Raw genomic sequence first — 20,796 nt, 5'->3', positions numbered from 1 at the left:
ATAAATTATTTAAAGATATACCAAGTAAGTATGGGCTGAACTTTAGAAAGGTAATGTTTATAGCCTTGCTGTAAGGAAAAACATCCTGACTGTACATTAATCAATCCTGAATGGGGATATTAAACAAGGCCAACATTTTCAAGCTTGGATGTCTAAAGTTAGGTATCTAAATCCATACCTAGGAACTCAGTTTTAGATTACCCGGGTTTGAAAAATATGGTTCTAATCTAAATTTTTCTTTTCACATTTTCGTGTGAATATCATGAGCTAATGAAAACAACTGATCCGGCCGAAACCGCACAGGGTAACAAGAGCACCTCATCTGGTTTCAAAATTAACTTTGCAAGAGAACTTCTGTCATTTAACAGTAGAACCTTCTCAGATAACTGAACAAGCACAAGGAATTCAGCAAACATCAACACACACGCACCAGAACTCTGCAATGTAGTTGACTGCCTGGAAAGTACTGCAAAGAAGATGGGAAAAGAACTATATTCTCCTTAAAATTTTATTTTTAATCTTTGCTATATAAAGAAACATAGAACTTGAAAGCATGTTGTGGCTTCTCTGGAATTACGTGTCCTCCTTCTTGAGAATAAATACTATTTTAGACCTCCTTTTTAAAACATATATTAAACATATTGCCATACTACAATATATTAAAGAGATTTCCCATTTTAATAATAAAAATAACTTATATTAGTTTTAAAGTTGCAAGATGTTAACATCAGATGGGAAACAGTTTAAAAGACAAGTGCTAAAAATAACCTTTAAAATATAGTGTACATTGATGTTTCAAAGATGAGTGAAAGTTACACTTGGCAAGGGTGTTGGATCCTTTCATACACTGGATATGTTTAGCTTTGGTATTTTCTTAACAAATGGTTAGTATTGGGCCCTAGGTCCTTAGAGGAAAGACATCATCCTACAATGACATGTTTCTATACAAACATACTCAAACCAAGGTCATCACTCACCTTCCTAAACCCTCAGCAACACAAGCCAACAACTTAATTTACAGAGAGAAGTCGTATGAAGTGTGGGACTAGCAGATCCCAGGGTCCAGTCAAGGTCTGCCACTGAATTAAGGGAACAGATGGAATGGCTCAAGCTAGAACAGATTTTTTTTTCGTACTTCACCCATATATTTTCACATGCATCCCTAACTTGTGCTTAACCCTTTCTCATCTAGGGAGGCAAGTAAGCTAAAAGAAATGAGGATCCACTCACTTTGCTATACTACTTCTACATAAGACCTGACATTTCTTCCAAATGAGTACTTGATACACCAATGAATTCAAGCAACTCCACCGTGGTTTGAGGTTTTACTCTTTCCATTATAATTTTCAGTATTGTTTCCTATGCTCTCAAGTAAATAAATCTTTATTTTGCGCTCTGTACAGTTAAGAAAATGAAAATCTTCTTCTGGTATTTGCCTCTCAATGAAATTTTTTCTTTTTTGGACCAATCTAAAGTCATCAATTCATTAGTTTGACTTAGGGACTTTCAAGATCCAAAATCACATTCCTATCGCAAAAAATGATTATATCTAGAACGGGTTTGTATATCTGGTTCTCTGCTCTGGGACAAATCTCAGCCTGCACTATTCCTTAGCTCACCTTGTGGCACTCTGCACTGTGCCAACATCAGTAGTACATACACCCCATCAGTGTGATCTGTAGCTGTTCTGTGAGTTTGGTCATCAGAAAGATCTTGTCTTCCATAGCAAGCAGAAAAGAGAAGACACCACTACTCACAGGATGTTAAGATGCCTGTGCATCAGTGGACCACAGCTGGTAGATATGGTCTACAATGACAAAAGGTGAGAAGATGAAGTGCTTCAGGAAACATAAGTAATCTAAACATCAGAGGGTACAAGCAGAGGAAGCAAACAAAAAGCTGGGAGACATAGTTCTAAATCTGGTCCCACGCTCACCAGAAAGCTCTTCTCTAAATTTACACAAATGTAACTTTGTTGTTTTCAATGGACAGATGGTAGCACAAGACTGGATTCATACAGAAGTGTGTCTAGAAACTTTCTAAAGTTTCTGGAATAAGATTCCTGCATTGATCTAGGAATTGGCTGCATTTTATCTAAACCTATTCACTCAGCTTTTCAAGACAGTTAATAGGGCACTTTAGCTTCCTTGCCTTCCTGCAAGACTCACAGATGGGGAAGTCGCACATTTTTTTCATAAAACTGGAAGAAAAAGGAGTAATTTTCTTTTCTTTGCTTAATATCCTGTTAAGAAAAAAATGACACATTTTGCTATTGTATATAAACAAGATCATCAGATTCACTCCAGCTCAACTTAATAATTAAGGAAAACATACCTGAAAACAACAGTGCTTAATCACAGCTTTTTTTCAATGATTAAGAGGGCTTTTTTAAGGAAAATATAGTAATGCCTTTTCTTTCTTGTTTCTTCTTACCTTGGCTTTGTTGTTTGAGCAATGAGTAAGTCTGTGGGCTCAGATTCTCTTCATCAGGTCTGTAAAGGAGCAATGAGATCCCTACTAAGTACATGTTAGGCACAATTTCAGTTCCTCCCTTTTCCTTTTTTGTATCAGACAGCTATATATTTAAGTTCTGAAGCTTTGTGATATCGCATGTTGGCAGCCATTGGCCCCTATTTAAAAGTGGAATTATCAATCTAAACATTTTTAAGGCTACTAATTTTTCAAAATTATAGTTACTGACAGCCCAAGCCTTGAAATTTAAAAAATTCTTAAAAACACATTTCTTATGTCCCAGTCTAACTATCACAAGTGTCTCCCCCACAAAGAAGCTGATACCATGCAAATGCCCACAGAAAAGTACTCTGAAGAGAAAAGAAAGAACAACCTTTTTTCCATGTCTCAACTTCCTTTACTTTAGTTAGATTACTTGTAAACTCTAAATATTTCATTTTGAATGGTATTTTATTTTTCCCTTTAATAATAGATACAACTAGAAATAAAGTTAAAATTTGTCCTTTCAATAAGGGTCAGTTACCTGACTAGGCCTGTGAGTAGTATATAGTGACCCTGAAAGATGGTAGGCACCCAGAAATCTTAGTGATTTCACTGCATGTAACAGAAATGAGTTCAAATTTACACTTTTTGTTTGTTTCTTTGTTTGATCCAGTGCGTCACAACTTCTCTGAAGGGGTGATATTCTTTGTTCTGCGGATATCACCAAAATATAAAACTTCGTATTAGAATGTAATTTTTCACAGCGCTAAACAGAACTCTGGAAAATGGAGAATTCTGTTAACAAACAGGTGAAGATATCAGACAATTATTTATTTTATTGGATATTTGTCCCTCTTCAGGAAATCTGACTGAATAAACTGATAATGGCTGATTACATAAAATGGGAGGGTTCACTACTTCGTTCTTATATTCCTGTAACATCTGCTACTGGTCACCATTAGAGACTGGGGCTTTGATCTAACCAGTATGGCTATTCCTATGTCCTATTACTGCTTTCATAAATTAAAGCCATAGCCTTTCCCCTTGTCATTACTGTTGGTCACACTCTTTAGTGGATTTACATAACTTATTATATAGTTATCTAAGAAATATAGCAATATGTTGATTTATATTATTAGAAATTAATATTTGAATCTTTGGACAGGTTGGTGTACCTTTAAAAGGGAACAAGATCCTTCAGTCATATGAAATTGTGAGCTATGTAAAATTATTTTGTAGAATTATGCATTAGCGAAAATCTAATGAGAAATCAGAACCACATCTATTCATTGTTCATCATGAAAGATTAGCAACTTGCACTGGCAATGATCAGAGAACTCTATCTTAATTTTCTAACTGCACAGCAAAATGTACATTAGTAAGGAGTTACTTACCTCTCAGGAACTGTAGTTCTTTGAAATGTGTTATCCACATGTAGTCCGTTCTTGGACTGTACGTGCTCCCTATGCCTGAAGCTAGCCATGAGCACGCGTACAATAAAAAGGGACTCCATGTGGACAATTACTCAGTGAAAAGAAGAAAGTTATTTAGGTTGCAAAGTCAAGCAGTAAAAAATTAGGAAATGCCAAATTTACTGTTGTCTGTGAAATGGTGACCTCATTGGAGAAATGCATTATTTACTGTCACACTGTAAGAAGTCTAACTCTCTTTCCCAAGCAAAAGAATAACCTCTATCTTCTAAATGTCTTCTTGCCAAGTGCTGAAAATACATGCAGCTCAGCCAGTGCCAGAAAGTAGAATTCTGAAATTGCTATTGCAAAGTCAAAGGAAATAGCTTGCATCCTGTGGGGGGAGGGGAATAAAACCCCTGGAGTAACTTTCTCTCCCTCTCTTTCTTTAATTTATGTTGCCTTGATTTGCATTCTGTTGTTTTCAAACACATCCGATTCATTTTTGTATGCTTTCCCTTCCTTGCATCCTGCTTTCTAGCTAGATCATGTGGTGCTTTCTTATTCACCGATGAATAGGTTCTCTAGGAGGACATGGAAGGAGCCTCCCTTTACTCAGAATAGGACTTCTCAACAGTGATTGAAACCTTTTTGAAGCTGGGATACAGTTTTTCCACATGTGATGTAGTTTCTTCTTTTAGGTGGTAACAGAATTTTCTAAACTTAGTCTTTAATCCATTAATGTCAAAAATGTATCCAGTTTTTACTTCATTTATATCCTAAGCTTCCTTTGCCTAGCTGTTTTCCCTCTTCTGCTTGCTGGCTGAAATTTCATCTATTTTTCTCTTCTTCTCCCTTGATTCCCACGGCTAGCAGCAGCCTCTTGGAAGCCTAATATTCTTTTTGATAGCACCTGTATAAAGTCAAATCGCATTTTTATTTTATTTTCTAAACACCGTGAATCTAAACACAGCACAAAAATTGAAGTCACTGGTAATATCTATTTTGCGCTGGGTTCCACCTTTCTGTCAAACTGGCCCATCTCATCTGATCTTTATTACAAAATAACATTTATAATTGTAGGTATGTTTAATGGAGAGAAATACTAATCTATTAGATTTATTTTAAAGTAGAATCATTTGAATTTTGTGATAAGAGTTTCAGGTAACAGACATTCCTCATTTTGAAATGAGGAATTCATTTCTTAAAGAAAGAAGAGGTGGTTAAGGCAAAACTACAATATGTGATGACAGCATAAAAATTTTGAATTTTCATTTTTAGTAATTTATTTTATTGAATCTAGAAAAGGCTCTTAACAATTTCAGGGTTTGGGGAAATTAATAATAATCTCCTAACTGGTGGACAAGGTTTTCATTCTGTATAGACACACAAGTCCTAATCCCTTCATACAGGCTGTCTGTGTATGAAGACAGAGTAACTATGCACATAAATAGGCATGTCAATTCACATGCATAGGTCTATGATTTATGCTCACAGTTAAGATAACTGCATGAAAATGTTAGGCATGCAGTGACTCTTCTATTTGAAGCAAGAATATGAGAGGAAAGCTGGAGCTCACAGGATGGGCTGTTAAATTATTCAGTTTAGTTTAATCATTCCTTTATCGGAATCACTACATTTCAGCCAGGTCCTCCTGCATAGACAACAGCTTGGGTTAAAGCAGCTGGTGTTTGGTTAAAATATATCCACCGAAAGGATGGCCCATTTTGGTTTAAAGAGAGCAAGAGAGGGAACAAGTACAGTAGGGAAAAGTTCATGCGATAGATTTTTCTAGGGGGTCTCTCTTGCTATTAAAAATTATGCCCCATTTTTAATTTGAATTTGTCTGGCTTCAGTTTCCAGTCATTGAATCTCATTTTGTATTTCTTTAATAAGCAGATTTACAAACATGTCTTTCTCTCTATGATTGCAGTAGTACCATATAATTAAGTTGTCTGTCAGTCTTCTTTTTTGGAATAATAATACAGATTAAACATCCTCAGTTTGTCATTATTTGACGTTTTCTTAGGAATATTTTTATATGCCCACTTTAATTTTTCAATGTCTTTTTAAAAAGCAGACAACAGGGCTCATCACAGTTTTCTGATATTAGTCGTTATCGTTACCAGATATATTACTTTGTACATACAAAGACTGAGTATTCAATTCATTTCACCACAGATTTGTACTGGGACTGATGCTCAGTTGAGTACTCATTTTGTCTTCCAAATCCTTTTCAAGAGCCATTGCTTTCCAAGATATGCTGTCCCATTCCAGAAACAGGCCTTGTTTCTAGGCATTAGTTTAAATTGTGTGCATGTCAGTACATTTACAAGAGAATTAGGCTTTAGAGAGGTGCTTAACAACTGTATAAAAATATCTCCAGCATGGGTCTAGAAGAGGGGTCTTTCCCTGTAATTTAGGGCCTTTCACTAATTATTTAACAGCTATCTCTTTATTAGCTTTTAAGTGGGTAATAAAAGGTCTTTGTTGTCACTCTAACATATGTGAGACCGTCAATATAAGAAATAGGGTAATTCCTAGGTTAAAAAAAAGAGAAGAAAGCAGAAGGCCTAGAAGTTCTTATATTACTTACTATTACTTTTGCTGTTTGGGGACAACTCAACACACTGATCAACAGATCAAGAGATACTTGATTTTTTTTAAATTGTCTTATTTCCTGAGTGTTCTCGGAATTGCTGAACAATTAAATAACGATCCAATCCTGGGAAGATATTGTGTGTTCTCACTAATATTGGGATCTAACTAACTAAAGGAGCAACATTTTTCCTAGTTTTGTCTTTAAAGTACATTTATCGTTCAGCTTATACTCTGGCAGAGAAACCATTCCTAATCTGTTTTAAAACAAATAGATTGTGTACAGCTGTCCCTATATTCAAGGCAAAATGATGATTTAATGTTGATTAAGAGAGAAGGCCTTTGAAGTGAGTGAGGCAGGAGCCCATAGTATGTCTTTAGTGATCATTATCAGTCTTTCCCTGAAGGGTGACTTGGTGCCAAAAGCTCTTTCCCCAAACTGGCTGAGGTGGATTCAGGAGCGAATGCTTTGTAAATTTAAAAAGACCTTCTCATTCGCAGGCCTCTGATGTCTTATTCCTTTAGCTGCATTAATGTCTGAGAATAAGCAGATGCAGCCTTTTTCACTGGTTAACTACAAAAAGGGGCAAGGTCCACTGCTTCACTGCACTGTGGCATTATTTCTTCATCACAAGAAGAGCAGCTGAGCATGTATCCTGCAGGAAAATCAAAGCAAAGTTGTTGGGTTTGTTTGTTTTTCTTTTTTGTATGAACAGCTGCTTTGGTAAAAGAAAAAGCATTTGGATTTAGTTTTTTATAACTAAACATTTTTGTGATTCATTACATAAAAGAATAGAAAAAGCAATCAGGTTCTCTCTCTCACTTGTTTGTCTCACAGTTACACGTCAAACATCAGTCACAATATTTGTGTGTGTATGTGGACCCACACATAAGCATTATATATTATATACACAGAGACACAGACACACATATGCTTAAGTTGCTGTCAAAAATAAAAAGAACGGTAAGTCATTCAAATTTGCATCTGTCTATCCATCTGCCTATGATTTAGTCAAAACATTCACCGTATCAGCAACAGATAAGAGGAATTCTGTGTTGCTTCACACTAACAGTTGTGAAGAACGTAATTTTTATATGGCTAAAGGGTTGAGGGCAATGGAACAGAGGCACTAGGGAAAATGTGTTTCCTTGGTTGATAATTACAATTCTCTTTCATTTAGAAAAATGCCATTTTTACTTCACACAATAAAATAAAAATCAGGAAGTAATTTTCATGGCAAACTTATTTTTCACTTCAGTTCACAGGGTTCTTTTTACAAATTCAGAAAGCCAGTAACCTGCTTCTTTCCTTTTACTAAAAGTCACCATATACCTTCAGTTTGAACGGTGGCTATCACCAGAGACTTCATAGCTACTGTTTATAGCATCCCCATTACTGACATACTTTCTCACATACCACAGTATTATGCAAAAGCAAAATTATAGCAATTTTAAGCATACAGTGCTCTTCCATAAGAATAACTGCCAGGTAGTTTGTTTTCTTTCCTTGAGAAAGGAAGCTTTGCTGTTGACTTCAGGGGGAGGATGGTAGAGAAGAAAACTGGGCCTTTGATGGAGAAGGGTTTTCATAACTGTCTTTAATTTAAAAATTATGTAAATGTTGCACTCTGAAAGATGCCAGATTGACAATTCTGGGAATTTAAATAGAGAGCAATAGCGTGGATTTCTCAACATTGTTCCATTATTGTTTTGCAAATCATGCCAGGAGGGAGATATGTCTTAAAAATACATAACCTAGTGCAGAAGGGCACTTCTAGACCCATATTGTAAAATTTTAATTCTTCCTGAACATCCTCCCTCCCAAATAACCAAAACTAGACAAGTGTTTGGCTGAAAATGTTTTGTTTAGAGGCATTTTCATGAAAAGTTGAAATCCTAAGCCATTTTTCCATAGAAGAGTTTTGATATGAAATTTTCAGCTATTAAATTCAAGCCTTTTCTCTGTACGGACATAAAAATTACTCTTGCTCCTCATTTTTCCTTTTTAATTTGGTTATTTTTCAGCTTTAGCTTCCGTTATGTGACCAAACACATCAAAACCTGGAAATATTTGCATGTTAATAGGATTTTCACAACGGGTTTCAAAACAGCTATGCTGTTAAACTGTGACTATTTCACAGCTAGGGAAAAGTAGGGCATGGATAAAACCATGTAGCATCAAAACATACTTTGTGGCAAACTCCTGGGACATCCATAACTGTGAATTTGGCAGCTAAGGTTTTGGATGGGAGCAGGATCATAGTGAATGGTCAGATCATTCTCCAGGCCTACTTAATCTTTGACCTGTGCTGAAACTGATGAAGGTAGCAATTAATTCTAATTATGTAGTTTGATTTTGTGTGATATAAGATTTGTTTAATGACATTAGTCTGATGAATTATGCCTAGATTTACCTGCTGATTGATTAGCCAGCCTAATCACTCTAGCAGGATCTCACTATTAAATTCGGTAAGGGGAATTATCTTTTCTATGTTAAATACTTATCCATTTGGTTATGAAATGACAGTTTGTAAACACATCATTCAAAAGTTTTTTTCCTGAAGCTTTACTCACCAAAATATCAGTGTTTTTTTTTTAACAATTCAATGAAAATGTTGGTTTTGACATTTTCCATCACTTGCATGTTTCTGCTTTGTTCCAGAGGGTAATAAAAACGAATGACCCGCAGGTTTGCGTTTTGTTTCTTTTCAAAAAAAAGTGATACTTTGCAAAACATCCACAAATTTGGGAAAAACATTCCAAAAGATGTAAGAATCCTAGAACAACTTACTTTTTCTACTTTACAGATGGAGAAATTTGCCTAAAGACAAAACTAAGGAAATTTTGAAGTTACAAAGTAGCAGTTTCAGATTCAAGAGTAGAAAAGTATCTTGTATAGGTCTACAATATAATTGGCAAACCAGAACAGAAAGACTTCAGATAAAAACATTTGAAGGCATAAAGGCAGGAATTCTGCAATTCCTAGGCAGTTATGACAAAGGATCCGATCCTATAAAACCTGCATTTACCTACATCAAAAATATATATTTACAGAACAGCTTCTCACAACAGTATAATCATGCATACTCAAAAACTGTTCACCTTATTCTGAAACAAGCAGAAAATTTGTCTATCTATGAACTAAGCAAGAACTAGCAATTTTGGTCTCCATAGAAAGTATTTTATCAGGCGATTATAAATGATATGGACAGTATTTCTGTGCTTAAAACTTTCTCTAAGCCCTCTATCCATTCTAAATATTAACCTGTGCTGATCCTAATTTTTGAAAACCAGAAAGTATGTTAGCATATTCCCATCCATGACCAAAAAAGATACCTGTGTTCTTCTGAGGTAATGTGGTTTCAAGAATCCAAGAATAAATAACCAATATTTGAAGGAATGCTAGGTTAATTAGAGCAACTTATGGAAAAACTGCACAGATCATCCTATAGTAAACCATTGAGCAACATAAGGCTGTCAACATGGCCTTTGCATCCAGAGAACTAACTCTGATTAAGAATTAATTAAGAATTAACAGAATGTGAAACACTATGTCTTTCACCAGAGACTTCGGTTTCTTCCAGAGTGTAGTAATGGACACTATGAACAATGAACATGCAGCTAAACAGCAAAATTAGACATTACCATGAATCCTAAATAATAAACTGCATGAGGAAGCATCATCAACAGAAATCCAAAGCTGAAATAACTGCATTGTGTTTGCAGAACCACCTAGTGTAATCAGGAATTACATGCCAAAGGATGGTGTGTGCCTCCTGCGGGAGGTGGGTCGCTCTCAGTCTTGTGATCTCAGTGGCAACTAAGGTCACTTCGAATTTCATGAAAAAACGATCCTCCTTGTCCCCCTTTCTATTTAAGCCATCTTTATCTCCATTTTCTCCATTTTTCTGCGCTTTATTTATTCATATTGTCTTGAGGATACACCTTATTCACAGAGTTTCAATAAGGATTTTGCTTCTAAGTAGAAAACTGGGCCTAAATGCCTCCATATATTATCATTACTAATGTCTTTTGCTATATCTGTGGAATTTAGAATAATAATAAATGTGGAAACATAGACTGGAGTATAATGGCTACGAATCAGTTAAAGAAAATGAGCCAAAAATAACATCTGTAACAGCAAATCTGCACTGCTTAGCATACGGTTTTAATTTAAAAATATTTACTCCTAAATTTTGAGAGCTGTGAGAGGTTTTAGATGTGTGCTTCTCATTAAAAAGATGCTGGCAGATAGCGTAGGCCAAATATGGGCTCTGGAGAAAGAGAGGTTTAGAAAAAAACTAATATTAGGCCACACTTAGCCATTGATTTTTTGGGGCAGAAGTCTTCACTCAGTCCTAACAGAACTCACTGCAACAATTTTATCTTAATATTTGAAACTCTCCTTTTACTTTTTGTCAGATAATTGTTTCAATATGATGTTAGCTGAACATCGTATAGTAACTAACTAGGATAGAACAGTGTAATTTCTTTAATAATTTAAAAAAAAATCAGTTGGTTTATGTTAAAAATGTGTGCTTTAAGTGCAGTGTTAATAATTTGAGGTTCTAATTACCAACACCGGTAAACAAGAATGACTATTAATTTGCTTCAACGTGCCCACACTTTTTAAAGGGAGGATTGTTTCCAGGGGTGCCAGTGCAGTGAGAACGGATGCAATTCACTGTCTGAAGTGAGGGAGAATTGAGCGTTGAGGCTGAGTTGTGCCCACAGAAGGTTTGGGAGGGACATAATGAGGGACTGCACAGCTATTTGCATCTGTTAGTCCAAATCCACAAACAGGAGTCTTTGTTGTAGGTTAGAAGAATCAGCTCTGAAAAAGTCACCTGTGTTGTCTACGTCTTGACAAGAATCTATTTATTCACCATCTGTCAAGCCTCTTTCAATGTTTTACTTCAGCTATACTGAAGGATTTGGATCCTTCAAGCTCATTTGTGTATTTTCAGAGTGGTCTCAGACATTCAGAGTGTAATGAAAGTCCTTCAGGACCCTCTCAGGTCTTCCAAGAGATTCTATGAACCTTCAGGATCCAGGAGAATCAAAGGTAATTTGTAGCTGAGCCTCACATATATCCTGTTAGTTTCTCCCTTAATTTGAATGGCTAATTTAAAGCCATGTTTAATTTAAATATTCTTTTAAAATATCTAACATTTGCCTGATGGTCTGTAGCCTGCCTAAATCACTGTACTTTTACTTTCAAATGCCTTTTTAATTAAAAAGTAAATATAAGAGAAGTAAAAACAAATTGACAATGCTATAAAAACATTTTTATGTGATTAGGTAAATTTAAATATTTTTGCAATTAAACATTCCTAACTTTTTTGGCAATTTTCTTTTCTTTTCTTTTAATTTTATATTTTATAAAGGTGTTGGGATACAAAATATTTTTAATTGTCCAGTGATGAAAGCTGTCCAGCCATAGAAAAGTCCACATCTGCTTCAAGAGCAGACATATAAAACCTGTGTGACAAACACGATCATTAAACAATCTGATTTTCTTGTTGGGAGGGTTTAATGCTGTTGGGTGTAGTATTAAAAGGTAGAATTTGATAGTGCGTCTTAAAATTTTAATGATGTGTTCATGAATATAAAACACGCTTCCACCAGTGACTTTATGACTTCTCCTCTGCATAATTAGTGGTATCTGTTTTATGAGCTTACTGTTGTTGCCTTGATCCCATGAAAATGTGAAACCACTGTAATAATTTACACCATTCCAGCGCTTTAAAGATACAAGCTGGGATTTCTTTCCCTTTTCTGCTTCCATAGTCCCTTGCTTTTAATACAAAAATGGAACTTTTAGTGGCCTTCATGAAAGCTGGGCAAGAAAATCAATTCAAGAATAATATTTAATTTTAAACATTTGTCATAACACTGTAATTGTTGCCTCAGTTTAAATGTGCCTTGTTAACTTCTGTCAGAGGATGAGACAAACTTCCCGCCTCAGTTAGTAAATATAAGTGAACCCATTTGTCAAGGAAGTTTTTTTAAAAAAATTGAATGAATTGATATTACTAGTGCGTGAAATAAAATGAGACCAATTATATCAGTGATAAAACCCATTATCAAGATGATGATTATTCTGTGATCACAATTGGCTAGCATCTGTACTCTCATTCATTGTATAGTCTTTCTCCTTTTTCCTCTTCTGGACTTCAGGAACCACTGAACCTATACAAATAAAATGTCATTTGATTCATGAGAGGGAACATACATAAACTTTTGTTCAGAGACCTAGACCAAATACTAGGCAAGAAGGACAGCAGTACAGGTCTTGTTGCTTCTTTGGACATTTGTTTTCACATTTGTAAATCAAGGATAGCATTGATTAAAATAATGGTGGGTTCTTGTGGCATTTAACAAAGATGATTAATTTATCCTCCTCCATTCAGAGAGGAAAGGGGGTGTGAGCGATATTTGCAGACTTATACTCTAAAGGGACGTGCATGCTCCTGTAGCTTGCTCAAAAGCAGAAGAGAAGTTCTGGCATAGGCTTTGTGCAAAAGGATCCACCACAGCCTGAGTTGTTTCCTGTCAGAATTTAAGAAAAATAAAAAAGACAACTCACCACTGTGGAGCACAGACAAAGAACTTCCACTTTCACCCCAAAAGGTGGAATTTCTAGGAAGTTACGTAAAGACGGTTCACAAAGAAAAAAAGCTAAAAATAGATAAACCATCTAGTGATATTTTGGTAACACTATCAACTAAAACAGTTAAAACAAGCTGAGTTTCTTACCAGTTAAACAGTACTGTTTTCCTATGTACAGTCAAGGTAGAAGACACACAGCTATAAATCTGTGTTTAGTAGAAATTACCCTTTCTGTGAAACTCACATGTAAAGCATGAAAAAATTGAATTTTTTATGATCTGTTTTCAACTGAAATTTCTTCTAAAAATACTGTTATGGTTGCTCCTATCAGTAGGAGACTATCATTTGTGGGGGGGGGGAGGGTAATAAATTGAGATGCATCATTGTCATAGGCGGTAGAGGAAGGGAGGTGCTGTAGTAATTTCTATTACTCACTGCAGTCATTCCTTTGAACAAAATATGGTATAACCAGCGCCTCAGAAGAAATGTCATCCAGCCAGAAAACCTGACTATGAAAGCCTCTGGGCATAAGACATCTGGGTTACCATGCTCAGGGGTTGTTGTAGCATTACGAGCAGATGCAGTTGAAATGACTCATCATTTCAAAATCATGTTCATTTAGAATTGTTCATTCATTCAAAAACTATTCCAAAAAATCTAATATTTCAAGTTTCATGATTTGGGATGGAAATAAATATCAGTATATCAGGATTCCCCCAAGGACGAAAATGTCACTGCTCACTCACTTCTAATGAAAAGAATTCAGGGCATGCTTATCTCAGCTCTTCCCATTTGCAAAACATCAAGCAGTTTAAACTGAAAGATCCTTGCTTCTCACTGTCTTTCAAAGAGTCTATCACAGAAGGTCTTATCTCACCCTGCTTTCACTCCCTGAAGCACAGCTGGGTAAATGTAACTGACTGAAATCAGCCCCTTTGCTACAGGGCTGACCAGTTAAAGAGTTAAAATAATCTCAGTCTTTGGCTCTCAAAAACAGTTCCAGTTTTGCCCTCCCTATTTGAATTTTACTAGATTTTCTTCTAAAGAACATTTCTTTGTTGCTTACTTCAGTGGGAGGTTATCTCTTTCCTTTGAAGGTTATATTGTGATTGGCAGAGGGTCAGGAAACTTCAGTCACATTGGCCTGTTACGGAAATACTTTGAAAAATAAATGTGAAAGACAAATGCTAAGTAAAGAGACTCCTTAATCAGCAACAGTTCCATAAGACTTCAGACTACGTGAGGTATCTACAAATGTTTTGTTTACGCAGTTTATTAATGTAGACATTTGGAAGCAATGGGAGAATTTCTATTGACTTTGATAGTCAAGCTTAAGATGTATGAGAGGTTCACGCTCTGCTGGCAAGATGTTCACAGAGCAATAGCCTAGCAAACAAATACAGTGTAGGACCACTGTCAAGATTGCATGTAGATTAACAGATTTTTGTTATCAGAGAGGGCCGATAGATTCTCCTAAGCTTTGTTTCACATCCACTCAACTTTTGCTATAAGTAATACTCTATTACTATAGGATGGAGTTAACATGATTGAAACAGTACTGTTCGAAATATGTTCTGACAGCACAGAAGGGCTAGGATTTCTAATATTCTGATAGATTCTAAAATATTCCAATTTCAGTATTCTGATTATTATTTTCTTTTTATCTAAATATACCGAAAAGAAGTCCAAGATTGAAATTCAAAGATGAATTCAAATATGCTGAATAATCCAAAGATATATACTGTAGTTTCAAAGTATCTAGGGAACTGTCCTTACACTTTCTGGTATACAGTTCCAAATGCACTTATAAAAATAAGTGTATAATAATATAAGGAGTGTTCTTAATAATAACAAAGCTGGATAGGAGCCTAGTCTTTCTGGGCAAGTCCATTTAATTCTCATTAGTAGTAAAGGGAGCCGTGTGCAATCAGCAGAAGGGCATGTATCCCTCAGATTTAAACCTTAAACCATCCTCATTTGATTCAGTTGACCTTAATAGCCATGTTTGCAGGGAGTCCAATTAGCAGCTGGTTGTAACATACTGTACCATATGTGCTGGCTCTCCAAGGCACAAGCAGAAGCTTAAGCATGAAGGGTCAGACTTAGCTGTTCGTTGTTGTTATAAAAATGAATTTCCTCCAGGCATTTTAAAAGAAAAATGGGGGCAAACACATTTGAAGAACGCAGCTTTTATGGGACATGGCAATTTAAGCAGTGGCCAATGTATTTTACTTTCAGTAGGTCAAAATTTTACTTAGCACTTCATACATTTCAGTACTCTGCACTGTATCCCGACTGCCCCTGCTGCTACAGGGCACAGCCATTACAGCTGTCACTATCAGGAAGTCTTCCTCTGTTTCCTTTTTAGATGTTTTGGACTGTGCTTTAAGATATTGCGTAAACCTGGCATAGGATGTTAAACCTCCATTAAAGCAAAGATTTGGTCTCAAATTATGATACCTAAAAAAAAATAGTATTTTTCTCTCTCATTGACTGTCACATTTTTATTGTGTTTGTTAACTGAACAATAGTTTTGGAAAATGATTCCTTCTTGAATTATTTCCATTTCTTGTAGCTATGTTTCCATTTCACACTTTGAGTTAGTGACATAACTTATTCTTATCATTGCACTCCACACTTTGGGGATTCTAGTCAGAGGAATAACACACTGGTAAAATTTCAGCACTATCTAAATGCGAAGTCACCAAGGTTTGTTTACTTTCACTTTAAGTCTAAGGACAGAAAACTGAGGGAGACTTACCGACCTACAGCTTCCACTCTGAAACACCACAGGTCTCTTGGGCCGGAAAGGGAGACTGCCAGTCATTGCCTACACACCTCCAGCCTCTGTCTCATCTCAGTGCTAAGCAATGGGCTTAGATTTAATCCTAAAGTTAAGAGAGAAACAGGACAGGCCTTCAGCTTCCCCAAAAGACACAAAAGACATTTCTTTTTGCCAAGCAAGCTTTTGTAAGATCCAAAAAGAAAAGTTTAGTATCAGGATAGAGACCATCTATTTATGGCACCACTAATGCACTATTTCTCACTGTAGTCTCCTCATCCTTTCCTCATACTGTCTCTGCAGGTCACTAAGGTTCATAAATGCACAATATCTAGCAGCAGAGGATTACTGGAATGTGTACACTACAGTAGTTTCATAGCTCTGCACTTGTATGAGATCTGCTGCATGTGCCTGCAAAAAAGACAAGGACTAGAAATAAACTTTCTCTTCCAGAATGAATCTACTAAATTGGTCATATTTGCAAAGAGGTATTCTGGCAAACAGGACACACTCAGGCCTTTCAGAAGACAAGGAAATTTTAGGCAAGTAAATCAAAGATTCTGGTAGTATATGGACATTAATGCAAAGCACGATGGGGGCTCATGCAGATGTTTGAACACAGTGCAAAGGCCCAGACCCTAAAGAGCAGCCCTGGAAGGCCTGGGGGTGCCTGGTCTGCCATCTGTGTCTGAAGGCAAGTGACATGGGGAGAAGACAAATAAATAAAACCTTTGGCAAAAGGATGTGAATAGTCACCTTAAAGAATGAAATTACCTTCTTAAGAAACTTGTACTGGGCAAAAGAACATAAATTACAGAGTCTGTCCTGTACAAAATTAGTGAAGAGGATATGTATCCCTGCCTTCTATAGTTTCTTCTTGGATGACAGGTTGATTCTGGCTCACATGTAGGACCTATGTAACAAAAAGAAGGTAGTGGGAACTGCTTGAGAAAATCATAATGGATATAGGGTCCTCTTTGTGATGCTTTACAAATAGATAAAGAGTAATAGATAATGGGACCTCGACACAGATTTCTAAGGGCTTCTAAAAGTCCAGACTCACTGTAACTTTGTTTCCCTTCTGATGTTGCTATCATCATCACTGCAAGGTCTCATGAAGTAAGAAATATGTGAACAAACGATTGAAGATAATATGTCTCAAGATTAATTAAGAGACACTTAGAGTCATTTATAACATTACTGCATGATGCAGCCATCCTTTTTGGCAACCGCATCCTTTTTGGATTCTATCTATTAATACGTGACTTCAATCCCATCAAACCATTTGAACTGTTTGAAACTCAGATATGGAAAACCATACACATACAGTATGAGAACCATACACATACAGTAAAGGGAAATTGAGGCACGGGGTAAGAGGCTTTTTTTACAATGCAGATATTCCCGCTTTTTTACAATAATTCCTCATTAACAGGGCATTCATATCAACATTTACTGTCCTCAAATCAGAGTCTAAGATTGCTTGAGAAACTCAAAAACTTTAGGTCTGTATAATAAAAATATATTGGGGTACCATCTAGAAGCTCTGGACACAACTTGCTTTTTTATAGATAGACCTTGATATCCTTCCATGCGTAAACCTGGCTCCAGAGAGGCAAATTATGATCAGGATTCTGCCTTCTGGTAGCTGTATCCATGGAGTGTTGCATTTTGCTATTGGCTGAATAGTCTCAGATTTAGATTTATTTGTCTATATTTTCTCCACTTTTTAGGCAACTAGCAATCACGCAATTGTTCACAGAATAAATTATTTCAAACAAATAGTTTCAAAGTTAATTTGCAGCTCAGGTGGGAGAAAGGGCAACACTGGCAACCTATAACATTACATTCATATCAGGTTTTGTTTATAATGCACTTTAATTATAGCTCCAACGCAACCTCTATAGTGATTGCAAAGTGGTCAGAATAATGCCAAAGTCGACTTTGCAGACCTAAATTCTAAGACATGAGTACAAAATAGAGATATCATTTCAAATACCATTTAAAACCATAGAGAAGGAATCACTGTCATTTTAAAAATTTTAAAAAGTCTCACTGTAAATTTTAAAAGTCTCAATTAGTAACTCACAACAAGTGAAAATTTCTGTTAATTCCATAACTAGAGTATGTGGCTATATACATTTTGAATGCTCTGATCTGAAGACATATTTATCCTGTTATGCATCCCAGGAAGATCTTTCAATGCCAAGGACATTCTGATTTTGTCAATAAATGAATATCAGATATTTGTCAGACACATCCTTTGAACCCTTCACAGCAACCTGAATTCACCTACTTGTTTGAAAGAACTTGGATGACTTTGCATGAATTTTCTCACTTGTACTTAGCGAGAAAACATATTCAATAGCTACATTCCTACAATTTCCAGTTGTCCACTGACCTACTGCCCAATCTTTGTCTTGCCACTTAGCCATCCTGCCTGAAAAACTAACAAAAAATATAACAAATGTTACAGGAGAAAGACATGGTATTTTGTTGCTTGTTCAAATAGTGCAGTATATATACTAGTGCAGTATACACACATACACTCACATGTCTTTGGGAGTGGCAAAGTGGTTAAGTAACATAGACCATACTTTTCTGTTTTATTCTATTTTTCACATCATTGAAATTAACAATCCACATAATTGTCATTACTCTTTTAAAATAAAACTGCAAATACGAGTATCCAGAAATGTTCCAAGAATTATTGATAAATATAAAGTATTGAAGTCTTACATATTTGACAAGGTGGCTGGAAAATAGGTGGAGAAATTCACTGATCTCTTTCTCAGGTTTCTAAGAGACTGACAATCAGAGAACAAACAGTAATAAGGATAGATTTCATGTGTTCTTCACAAAACTTTCTGCTTTTTTGTTCATTTAAATATGTTAAAATGGAATAACCTGTGTTTTTCCCAATTATATAGGAAGAAATAGTAAGCTGATTTACAGAAACAACTGTGCTGAACTCAGATGTCCTAATACTATGGGACAAATTCTCCATTGGCTATACACATGCAACTTTTATCAGTTTCTGAGGAAGCATATGGCTCTGAGCACAGCTCTCATATTTTAATTGCTGCCAAACACACACACACACACAGAGCTCCATCCCTTCTCTTAGTTCAAAGCTAAGAATGAATTGGCTTTGAAATTTCAAACATTTTCCTGCTCTGACTCAGGGCAAAAAGTTGAAATCTCATAAATTTTCGTAAATGTGCTTTCCGAACAAAAGCTTGGCTTGAGTTAACTAAAACATTTTGGTTGGATTTTGTTTTATAAATCCTTTTAGATATTGTGATTTGTTTATATTTCTTCTATAAAATGTGTTAGAAATCCAAAAGAGGACAAAAAATTCACATATTGCCTATTTTGATTTTCTTCCATTTCTTTCTGTTTCAAAAGGCATACGTTGAAGCTGCCTATTTCTGCAAATATTTTTTATTTAGTTGAATTAGCGCTTCCTTTTAAAGAAGTTTTGCAGAAAATCTCCTGATTAACTGTAACTTCTATGCTGGATCAAGCTGAAAACTGAGACCTGCCACTTTTTTTTGCATGAAAAGGATTAAAGGCAATTTCTTGAACTGATATATTTGTTTACAGAACTGAGAGACAGTGTAATGTGGTGACTGGAGTAGCAGAGAATCTGTAGTCTACATTCTCTTCTTTATTCTGCCACCGACTGGACATATAATCCTGAGCAGATTGCTTGTTTTTAATGCCTAAAGGTCAAATCTCGACGCTAAGATCTTTTTGCTGACATAACGACTCCTATTGTGCATATAACCTGTACTGGAAAAATTATTCCTTTGCCAATATAATTTATTCCAGTCCCTCATAGTTCAGCAGTGTGGGTTTCAGGGATCGTACCTCCTTCCGTATTCCTGAATGAAAAAAAAATTATCCGAGCAGAAATGCGTACTGTTTATATAGCTTAAGCGGAAAAGCATTCGGGGCATAGTGCTATCTATCTGTGCTGCTGCATGACTCTGTTTCTTAGTGGCAATAGGATACCAGTGACTGACTTTTCAAAGTGACGAAAGTCAATGCTTACCACAGACTCCAATGTGAGGCATGTCTGAGCAGCGCTTTAGAAAGTCAGGCTCAAACGCTGCTGTAGAAGACAGCAGTTTATAGCAATTTGCTTGCCTTTGTTTTACACATATGATGGAGAGCTCTCTGATAAAAGCCTAGCAGACCAAGGAAGGAGACCCTGGGGATGGTTTTCATGCTTTTCTGTCATGTTAGTAAGGCTTTCAGATTTTTCGTTAGTTACACTGATTTTATGCCGCTTTGCTGGTTCTGCTTCTTTGTGAGAAAATAAAGGCTCAGGCAACAGAATAAGAACAGTTCTGGGCTCTTCCACACCTCTTAAAATATAGCATTTAGAGAAGTTTCCAGTAAAGGAATGAGTGTTGTCAACTAGTTAGCACAAGCCATTGGAAAAATCCCTAAACTCTGCACAGGCAGAATAATTACATGCAAATGCATTTGGGAATCCTATGGAAAATGTAGTCCAGTGACCTGGCATGGTTACAGCACAATTTAGCAAGTATGTTAGAACAAATTACTCCTTTTAACCATAAGCCATTTTGTTTCACGCTTTTAATGAAGGCCTGTGCCACACACTAGAATACTTCTCACCTCATTACTACTCATAAAAAGCAATGATCCATTCAAAGGCTCCTCATATCTCCCATATGAGATGTAAAAGAGCCCACTCTTTCTCAATCTGGCACAAAAGAGAAGAACGACTTCTTTCTTCAGCCTTTGATGTTGATCATTAGGATGTTTACTAGATAAAAGAACTGAAAAATTTATCTGCGTAATTTCACTGCTGTCGAGCGTTAGCGTTCTGTCTCCCTGCCCTCTGGGTCCCTATTTGTAAATGTAAATCTCTTGTTGCTGTTTAGGGAGGCAGAAGAGTTTCAAATTTTC

At 36.0% G+C, this 20,796-nt stretch overlaps 1 long non-coding RNA gene across 1 annotated transcript in view; it reads right to left on the bottom strand.

Moving 5' to 3' along the window:
• Nucleotides 1–5,158: 5,158 nt before the first annotated feature.
• LOC138067198 (uncharacterized) overlaps nucleotides 5,159–20,796 on the bottom strand; it is a 121,947-nt gene continuing 106,309 nt past the window's right edge. Inside the window, exons 5-6 of the long non-coding RNA XR_011141024.1 lie at nucleotides 15,835–15,961; nucleotides 5,159–7,117 (exon numbers count right to left, since the gene is read on the bottom strand). This is a non-coding gene — a long non-coding RNA (uncharacterized lncRNA). The remainder of the gene's footprint in view (nucleotides 7,118–15,834; nucleotides 15,962–20,796) is intronic.

The sequence above is a fragment of the Struthio camelus genome, chromosome 4 (genome assembly GCF_040807025.1).
Source record: "Struthio camelus isolate bStrCam1 chromosome 4, bStrCam1.hap1, whole genome shotgun sequence".
NCBI lineage: Eukaryota > Metazoa > Chordata > Aves > Struthioniformes > Struthionidae > Struthio > Struthio camelus.
This window is presented reverse-complemented; position numbering and strand designations above follow the sequence as displayed.